Source organism: Lathyrus oleraceus, chromosome 6, assembly GCF_024323335.1.
Source record: "Lathyrus oleraceus cultivar Zhongwan6 chromosome 6, CAAS_Psat_ZW6_1.0, whole genome shotgun sequence".
NCBI classification, from domain to species: domain Eukaryota; kingdom Viridiplantae; phylum Streptophyta; class Magnoliopsida; order Fabales; family Fabaceae; genus Lathyrus; species Lathyrus oleraceus.
In genome coordinates this window covers 481,144,147-481,154,665 of record NC_066584.1, presented here as the reverse complement: position 1 = coordinate 481,154,665, position 10,519 = coordinate 481,144,147, and the positions used below count along the sequence as shown (strand labels likewise).

General features: G+C 39.3%; 1 non-coding gene across 1 annotated transcript; it reads left to right on the top strand.

The window, feature by feature from the left end:
* The first annotated feature begins 1,732 nt into the window (after positions 1 to 1,732).
* LOC127098696 (small nucleolar RNA R71) lies at positions 1,733 to 1,839 on the top strand. The gene has a single exon (XR_007793402.1). It is a non-coding gene; the product is annotated as a small nucleolar RNA R71 (small nucleolar RNA).
* The last annotated feature ends 8,680 nt before the right edge of the window (positions 1,840 to 10,519 follow it).

Here is a 10,519-nt window from a genome sequence, read left to right as displayed (position 1 = left end):
CATCCTTTTCATTCGGGTTTGAAAATGGTTCGATCACAGGTTCTTCTTGATCAAATTCCCTTATGCATTCATCTACGATATCAATCGCGTAACATGTGTCTCCTACGATTGGTGCCATCAGGAACTTTGAAAGAATAAACTCTATCTTTCCATCCCCTACATCGAAAGTTAATTTTCCTTTTTTAACATCTATTATAGCTTCGGCTGTTGATAAAAACGGTCTACCTAAAAGGATAGGGATATCGTCGTCTTCCTTGATATCCATGACCACAAAGTCTGTTGGGATATAAAGTTGACCGATCCTAACTGGGATGTCTTCTAAAATGCCTACATGATACTTAACAGACCTATCGGCTAATTGGAGGGACATCTTAGTTGGTTGTAATTCTACTAAGTTTAACCTTTTACACACAGCTAAGGGCATTAAAATCATACTAGCGCCTAGGTCTAGGAAAGCTTTGTCGATCACATGACTCCCTAGAATGCAAGGTATAGAAAAACTCCCAGGGTCTTTCTCCTTCTTAGCAAGTTTATTCTCGAAAATAAAATTGCATTCCAAGGGTTTGGGATCGTCAAGCCTACGCTTATTGGTTAAGATGTCTTTGAGGAATTTGGCGTAAGATGGAATTTGGGTGATGGCTTCGGTGAAAGGAATCTCTACATGAAGCTTCTCTATTACTTTTATAAACTTTTGGTATTGGTTATTGATTTTGGTTTGTTTAAGTCTTTGCGGAGATGGGATTGGTGGTTTGTACGGGGGTGGTGGTTTGTAAGTTTTATCCTTGGCTTCTCCTTCTTGGTCGGTTTGTTTTTCGGGTTCCACTGGTTCCTCTTCTTGGTTGGTAGGTATATTTTCTTTAGAAGCTTTGGACTCGGTCATTGCTGGGTTACGAGGCCCTTCGTAAGCGGTCCCACTTCATAATGAGATAGCGTTAGCTTGCCCTCGAGGGTTGAGTTGAGTTTGTCTAGGGAATTGTCCTCCAGGTGTAGTTTGTGGGGCTTGGTTTTGTGCTACCTGTGAGATATGGGTTTCAAGCATATTGTTGTGAGTGATTATCTAATCAACCTTGGTCCCTAATTGCGTTATCAGTTTGTTTACGTGAATGTTCTGGTTTAGGAATTCTTTATTTTGCTGAGTCTGGCCTGATATAAAGTTTTCCATGATCTTCTCAAGGTTAGATTTCTGGGGCACAACTTGCATAGGTTGATTTGGTTTTTGGGCTTGATAACCTTGTGGTCTCTGAGGTGCATAATTTTGGATAGGGTTCTGGTTTTTATAGGAAAAATTCGGGTGATTCTTCCATCCAGGTTGTAAGTGTTTGAAAATGGGTTACCTTGGGCGTAATTCACTTGGTCGGTGTTCAGGTTGTTCAAAAGGTTACATTCCGCCGATTCGTGTCCTTTAGATCCACAAAGTTCACACTCTGTGTGGACTACCGTTGCGGTGTTAGTGTTTGTAGAAATATGTTCGACCTTAAAGGCTAAAGCGTCCATTTTCGCTTGCATCATGTCCATAGAGATTATCTCATGTATTCCACCTCGGGTCTCCTTTTTCTCTATAGATGCTCGTTCAGTTCCCCATTGGTAATGGTTTTGGGCCATATCCTCAATTAGGTCACAAGCTTCAGGGTAAGGTTTGTTCATCAGCGCGCCACCAGCGGTAGCGTCGATGCTCATCTTTGTGTTATAATGGAGTCCATTGTAGAAGGTATGAACGATCATCCATTGTTCTAGGCCATGGTGTGGGCAGACTCTTAACAGCTTTTTGTATCTCTCCCAAGCTTCAAAAAGTGATTCTCCTTGGTTTTGAGTAAATCTAGTTATTTGGTTTCGAAGAACATCAGTCTTACTAGGGGGAAAATATCTAGCAAGGAATACTCTTCTAAGGTTTTCCCATGTAGTTATTGAGTTAGCTGGAAGTGAATCTAACCATGAACGTGCTCTATCCCTGAGGGAGAAAGGAAATAATCTTAAACGAATTGCATCAGGTGAAGCACCGTTGGATTTAAAGGTGTCGTCCAGTTGGATAAAGACTTTTAAATGTTGATTTGGGTTCTCAGTAGCGAGATCCATGAATTGGTTATGTTGCACTAATTGCAGTAAAGATGGTTTTAGTTCAAAATTGTTGGAAGGAATGAGGGGGTTTACTATACTAGAACTAGGTTCCTCGTCAGAGGGTTGGGCAAATTCCTTAAGAGGTCTCCGGTCGCGATTCTCGGCCATAGCTTTCTTAATTCGGATGAGTAAGAGGCGTGTATGAGTGTAACGTTCGGGTTCCGCTAAAGGATCTACTAAATTTCCGGTAATACTGGTTCTTCGCATTTACTGGCTAATAATGCCTTAGTCTAGACGGTGTAATAACAGGGTACGAAATTTGACGAAGTTGGTCCCCGACAACTGCGCCAAAAACCTGATCGCTCTATTCGCAAGTGCACGAATCGCGTCAGAGTAATATAAAAGAATATCGATCCCACAGAGACCAAATCGTCAATCTATCGATTACTATTGTTACGATGTTTATCTAAGGCGGTACAAAAGAGATATTGATGTTACAAAGTAATAGTAAATAAAGGAAATAATAAATACAGTGCAGATAAAGACAGGTTTGAATGTATTTCACGTCAGTTAAACGATGTTTCGATTGTTTAAATAATATTTTCTACTCTTGAAAAGAATCCATTTAACAGGAATTGTCGCTTTTGCGTATTCAGAACCGAGTTTACCTTTAAATTAAGGCCTTTTATTGTCACTTATAAAAGGTGCGCAGAACGCTAAAGTAGTAAACTTATTTTTAAGAAATAAGACTCGTAAACTTAGTTGAAAAGTGATTTTGATTTGGAAAGTTTACCCAAGGAGTTTCCTGATTTTAAATCTATCAACGCGTCCGAAAACAGTTTCAAAAATCGTTTTTCCTTAAAGTGATAAAAATTCCTAGTTAACTAAGCCAGGGTGCTTTCGCACTCCTTGAGTAGTTAAAACTAACCAAGTTTGTTTTAGAAAACTCGAATTAAAAATCAAAACAGCCTTTAAAGCATTTCTACAAATTCAATATGTGAAACATCTCTTTAACCGCGATCCTTACATTCTAACCTTTGAAAGATTTAGCCAGACATGATAATACAAACAAACACAACGATATTGATCATGATGAAAAGTTGTTTTAGAATGTAAGGCGTAAAGAACAAGTAAAACGTGTAAAATAATTAAAACGAGCAATAAAGATAATGGCGACAAATTTAAATAAAGTAAAGACAATGACAGGAATTAAATAAAGTAAAGCATGACAAAAAATTAAATAAAGTAAAGCATAGCAAGAAATTAAATAAAGTAAAGCATGACAAGTAAAATAAATAAAAGCGATTAAATTAGAACCTTCTCCAAACGGAGACTTTAAATCTGGTACAAGAAAAATGAACCTTTGACTTTGAAGATAAAGACGACAGCAAAATCAAAGTGCTCCAACTCAATTACACTACGGTGCGATAACCCCTCGATGTGACGGATTACCACTTTTACAGATGATAATATAGTCTTAGTGTTGTAAACTAAGTTGGATGATTTGGAAATGAACTAGAACGACCTATTTATAGAGGAATTCAGCAGCTTGTGAAGACCATGATGCCCTTCAACTTCTCCTTAGTGGGAACGTGAAATGCAAAGGTGGCGCCCGCCACCCTTTCATGGCGCCCGCCATGTGTGTGAATGGGAAAGTTCATGGGATCGTGGCGGTTACCTCCTCGTTGAGGGTTGATGTGTCATGGCTTCTCCTATAGCGGTCGCCATGCATAACGCCATGTGTACAATATTTGCCGAAAAACCACAATTTTTTGTCTTTTTACTTCGTTTCTTTTAAAAAGGTCCCGAAAGAGCTAAATATCTGAAAACAACCTAAAAGAGAGAATAACACAAGCAAAATGATAATAAAGACCTAATAAACATGTGAAATCCGAGTAAAAAACGCAGTGTGATTCAGTGTGATCAATAGCCCCGAACATGTCTTTAAATTATCACAACTTGTGTTTTAGGAGTATTCATCAGAACTTGGTGTTGGTGCATACCAACTCGTTCCTCTTTAATATATTTTGAATTAATTGACTTTGTTGATAATTTAGACCTTTTGATTAGGTGAGCAACCAATTATAGGCTCTTTTGACCTTCAATTTGGTTATATGCTTGATAGCCCAACCCGAAATTCTTATTTTCATGTCCGGTTTCATTAGGTTAAAGGTTCTATTAACATAACCTGGCCTGAGGTTCTTATTTACATGGCCGATCACTTCGGTTCGGGGTTATATTAGCATAACCCGACCAAAGATTCTTATTTATATGGCAAATTACTTAGGTAATATGTTTTATTAACATAAACCGACCATAAGTTCTTACTTATGTGATCGATTACTTCGGTCAGAGATTTTTTTTTTAAAATAACCAACTTTTTCAAAAATAATTCGAAAATAACAATTATTTCAAAAAATAGACCAAAATAACCACATTTAAAAGAGGATGCGCCAGATGAACCAACACATCCCTTAAACATCAAGAGGAGGCGCCCAAGGTTTTGGCACCTGCATTGGGCCCCTCATGAGGAGGCGCCAATGCCTCTGGCGCCTGCATGGTGCATGTGGTGTATGCGTCAATTCATCGGGCGCATACTATCGCACCTCGAAAAATGCGATCCATCGCGATAGGACGCGAAAAAATGTTAGTTCGAACAGAGTCGCCACCGAACTTTATTCATTCCAATGAAGGAATAGGAAAATATCGATAAAACCTTTGAAAAATAGAATAATGGTCGTCGCAACCATATTCGGGTTCGGGAGTGGATTACGCAAGGGGAAGGTATTAGCACCCCTTACGTTCGTTGCACTCAACGGGAACCTTTTAGTTCAATTTTGCGATTTTGAGTGTTAACTTATGTTTGTTTGTTTTCTTCGAGTAATATAAGTTGATAATAGATATGGATGAAGACCTCAGAAGGGGAAATGAGAGGTTTTCTATTAGTGTGCTCGCGAAGATACAACAATCTCCTGCCTACGTATCCTTATGCTGCAATAAGGAAATCAGAGCATTCGTAGTTCGGGCACTACGAATAATTGGTGTGTTTTGTTTGATGAACGACTATGTAGGTCGGCGTTCTAAAGGCTAAACTTTGGCTTGTCTACTCTCGGTGGAGGCTCTAGCACTAGTTTGTTGAGCGCATTAGAAAGGATTGACAGTGTTCTTTTTGAAAGAAGGGTTTTGGTCACACAGGGGGTGACAAGTTGAATTGATGTGTTTGATGTCGTGTTTGACTGGTTTCGATCGCACGAGGGCGAGAAAAGGTAGACTCGTTGTGTTGAGATATTTTTGGTTGGATGACGATTACTCGGATAGTCGAGTAAAACAACTCGTATCCTAATAGTCGGGAAATGGAATAGAAGACTCTAGACTAATTTGCTTTTCCATCATTAATTGTAAAGGGATTTAATATTGATTAAGGTGTTTTGATTGGATGACGATTACTCGGATAGTCGAGTAAGACAACTCGTATCCTAATAATCGGGAAAGGGAATAGAAGACTCTAGACCACTTTCTTTTTCATCTGAGTAATTATGAAAATAGGTTTATGTATGGTTAACGTTTTTAGAATAAACGACAAGTACTTGAATGGCTGAGTAAGACAACTCATATCCAAGCATTCGAGAAGAGGAATTGAAAACTCAAGACCATCTCCCTTTTCGTATATTTTATTGTGAAAATGATTAGACTTACGGTATAATTTGGTGGAAAAATGACAACTGTTCGACTGACTGAGTAAGAGAACTCGTATTCAAACAATTGAGAAGTTGAAAACTCAAAGTCATCTCCCTTTTCATTTAGTTTATTATGAAAGTGTTTTGATTTAATCGGGGTTTGGAAGTTTGTAGAGGAACGACAATTATTTGACTACCCAAGTAATTGAACTTGTATTCAAATAGTCGAGGAGAAAAAATTGAAGACTCAAAGTCATCTCCCTTTTCGTTTCTTATTATAAAAATGACTCGATTTGATTGTGCTTAGGTGGATTAGAAATGACGACTATTTGACTAACCGAGTAAGAGAACTCGTATTCAAATAATCGAGGGGAGGAGTTGAAAACTCAAAGCCATCCCCCTTTTCATTTCCAAATGAAATGGTATTTGATTGGTGATTGGGTATTTTAATTTAATTTGAATAAAAATACTCGACATTGGATCGAGGTTTTGAATTTGTGTTTATGAATGAAGTGAATTTTTATTTAGTGAATCAATCATCTACTCGATTAATTAATAACCGAATAGGTCTCATTGTAAGAAATCCCAAGAGAAAGCTATGTGAGGTTGATGGCGATGCTAAAAGCGATCGACTTACAAAGGTGTTTAAAAAATGGGCTCGATTGTTAAATCGAGAATTGTGTGATTTATTTTGGAAATGGGTTGGAATGATAAAGTACTCGATGTTGGGCCAAGATTTTGAACTTCAAGACTTTTACTTTAAGTCGCATTATTGCTCTAATCATAAAAATAATCCAAGATGCTATGCTTAAGTTATGATACACATGATATTAGACAAGATGCAAGATTAACAAACAATTTAAATGAGTAAGGTGAATTAATTAGCATGTACTCAAATTTACTAATTAAGATAATTAAAAGTGAGTATCAAGGCTATTTGATCAACAAGCTAAATCGATTATTAATAATATAATCAAATGTAATTAACAAAACCAATTAATAAAGGTGACCATTAATTAATCAATTAGAATAATAAAAAAAAGGAAACTTTTTAGCGACCAACATGTCAAATATGGTCCTTACGACCCAGCCAAAATAATGAAACCTTATCACTAAAATAAAAGTAAATTAATAGTAACTAGAAGACTAAACCAAGAGGATGCATTTCTAAAACAAAATCAGTCACGGCTCTAAAATTGATATGCTACTTGAACATTCATGACAGAAAACTAACTTATTAATACACACATTCTTTTCAACATAAAAACAATATACATGTGCATCCAAAACAAATCCAAATCTAACGCAAGTTTTATGCAGGTAGAACGGTTTTCCAGCGGCGAATCGATGTGTGCATAGGCAACTTTTACAAATTAACACATGAGTTAAAATAACTCGTTGTCGCAACCTATAAAAAAATATAGAAAGCGAAAAAAACAACCGGCGAAGAAGGAAAAGACAGAAGAGTCGCCACCGTGCGTTATTTATCCCAAAGGGGGGGAAAGGAAACGCTCGAAGTAAACCTGGAAAAAGGAAAAGACAAGGCCTCGCAACCAAATCTTGGGTTCGGGAGTCGGTTATGCAAAGGGAAGGTATTAGCACCCCTACGCATCCGTAGTTCTCTACGGGATCCACTCTTGTTGTTCTTGTCTAAAGGGTGTGGGTTATCTAATGTACTATTTACTAAAAGAGGGGTCAAAAGAAAATGACTCGCACGGATGTCGCATCCACTGCATACGTATCTCATCTGAATATGAGAATCAGAGTCTTCGTAGCTCGGCTACCTATGGGTTAAGGGGAAGTGTGCTCGCTAAGACATCGCGTCTTGTGCCTACGTATCTCATATGGAATGAGAATCAGAGCAAAACGTAGTTCGGCTAACTACGGGGTTGGTTTTGGACGAACGACGTTACTACGCAATCTACCGGATGCTCGACCTTTGGAGACTTACTCGCCTGTAGTAGAAGGAGTAAACGTGTTCTTAGGAGAAGAAAAATCAATGAGTTTGCTTGTGTTTTAGTGATGCTCATGCAAAAGGGCAGTCCTAGACGAAGGAACCGCGCTACCTTAATTGACATGCAGACGAGAGACTATACGAAGCCTAACAATCCTATAGGGAGACGATCACACCATACAAAACAAACATGCATAAAGTAAACACGCCAACAAGGAGGCTCAAACGTACATGGGTAGGGCTTTAGTCAAGAGGGGTCATATCAACCTCGACAGACAAGCCATGGGAGGGTAATCAAATGAGCTCTTAACCAACTGACACTGAACGTCAGGGTGAGCAGATCAAAAGGGTAATGAGGATAAGACCTCATAGCTCTTAACCCTGGATAGGGTGAGCTCATGACAAGGCGTGGGGGTTCAGAAAGGCGGAACCCTCTCCACTGACTGACCGGACAGAAGATCTTGGGCTTTTTGTTTTGAAGCATCGACACGTAGTGCGAGCGTAAAGAACGACACACTGAATAACGGGGGATTGACTACTAATCCCTTTTATCCGTCGATTGCCTCTTCATGAAGGTCTTTAACGTAAAAGTAAACAAACAAAAGAAAACATTGCCTCCTATCGAGGTCTTCCAGCTAGGAAAACAGTAAAATGCGGGAAAGATGTTAAAGGGATCAAAAGATCTACCGCGCGGATAAAGATCCGAAGTAATAGCAACTAAAGGAGCGAGAAACCCAGAGATCTCTCAAGCTGGCACCATCAAAGAAAGCAAGTCAGCACAGGTAATCGGAACAAATCTCCAAATGGTATCCCACAAATAAAGTGGAACACCAAGCAAGCTATCTCTTCAAGAGTCATGTGAGCCCTCACAAAAACTCAGCAAACAGGTTAGAATAACAAAATGCAAAAACATGTTACAACAGACACAAAACAGGTTAGAGAACAAACAGAAAAAAACAACTACTGTCACGCTCGCTACTGCTTCGCCTAGCGAGGTGCTAGCGAAGCTTCGCTATATGTTCGCCTAGCGAGATGCTAGCGAACGCCTGCGGGTTTTGGATTCTTCCTTGGTAACAGTACGACTTCAGTAATCCCAAACCCTATGGGATCCATCTCAGAAACTAAGTGATTAAACATTCAAGGTATTGTTTTTATACATTCATGCATATCTAAACCCGTGGGCAAAACCTAACGATACCTCATACATTCGGAGAATTCAAATTGAAAGCATATAGTAATGGGAATAAGGGCAAACCTGATTAGAGAGATTGATTAAAATCGAATGGCACGGCTGGGTTTGCAAAGCAATGTTAGGGTTTGCGTGAGACGGAGGTGATAAAGTGTGTGAGTCAGGGTGAACTTTTCAGAGCTGTCTGGAGGTTGCTGCAGATTAGTTCGTCTCTCTCCTTCTCTCTCTTTTTCTTCAGGGTTTTGTTCCACTGAAACTCTAGTATTTATAACCTGATTTTCGTGGCTTGGTGGGCTCAAATGAGGGAAACTCAAGCCCATGACTTTCTGTTATTTTTCTCAAAACACGTGGGCTTCGCCTAGCGAAGGATCTGCTCACTTAGCGAGCATGACAGTTCAGATTCGCTAGGCGAACCATTCTGCTCGCCTAGCGAGCATGACAGCTCAGGAACATATTTTTGCTCCTTCCAGATTAGCGTTCTGAATGATGAATAGACCCCATTTGAACCTGTTGGAAGTAACTCAAGTCTTTCTCTTGTGTTGACTAATCACCCGGATAGAACTCACAAAGTGTCTTGGATGATGCTCGAGCTTCTCGGATCTGATTCTGATTGACATGATGAAATGCAATATGAAATGTTAAATGACCTAAAAATGAATGATTGAATGAGGAGGGCAAATTTTGGGGTGTTAAAGCTGCCCCTATTCAATCATCAGCTAACCCGAGCATGATGAAAGCGAACAACTTATCATACAAACAGGGTGAGCTGTGATTGAATACCAAAGACAGACCGAAAATTTGCGCTCTGAGGACACCACAAAAATGCTGAAATACACCGCGCTATTTATTTTTCTTCCGATCCTCTGGCTGAATCTGAATCAGTCTTCTGACTTAATCTGGAGTTTTGATCCTCTGGCTGAATCTATACTCAATTTAGTCCTCTGGTTGGATATTAATTTTGATCCTCGGGCTGGATACGATTTTGATTCTCTGGCTGAATCTATTTTCGGTCTTCTGGGCTAGACATGACTTCGATCTTCTGGCTAGATCTTCTCCGATCTTCTGGCTAGATCTACTTCGATCTTCTGGCTAGATCTTCTTTCTTTGATTCTCTTTGATTCTCTGGCTGAATCTATTCTTTGTCTTTGGGCTAGACATGACTTCGATCTTCTGGCTAGATCTTCTTCGATCTTCTGGCTAGATCTACTTCGATCTTCTGGCTAGATCTTCTTCGATCTTCTGGCTAGATCTACTTTCTTTGATTCTCTGGCTGAATCTATTCTCGGTCTTCAGGCTAGACCTGACTTCGATCTTTTGGCTAGATCTACTTCGATCTTCTGGCTAGATCTGCTTCGTTTCGATTCTCTGGCTGAATCTATTCTCGGTCTTCGGGCTAGACATGACTTCGATCTTCTGGCTAGATCTACTTCGATCTTCTGGCTAGATCTTCTTTCTTTGATTCTCTGGATGAATCTCATGACTTTGGTTGTAAAGTAATTTTTCAGTCTGCTCTGAAGAACCTGTTTATCAGCTTATGTGTATGCTTAATATGCATGCAAATGCAAATGTTATGCATGGTGCAAGAAAAAAGAAATCTGCGTGGGGAAGCAAACTCCAGTAGGGAATGGATCGCTGCATCAATCC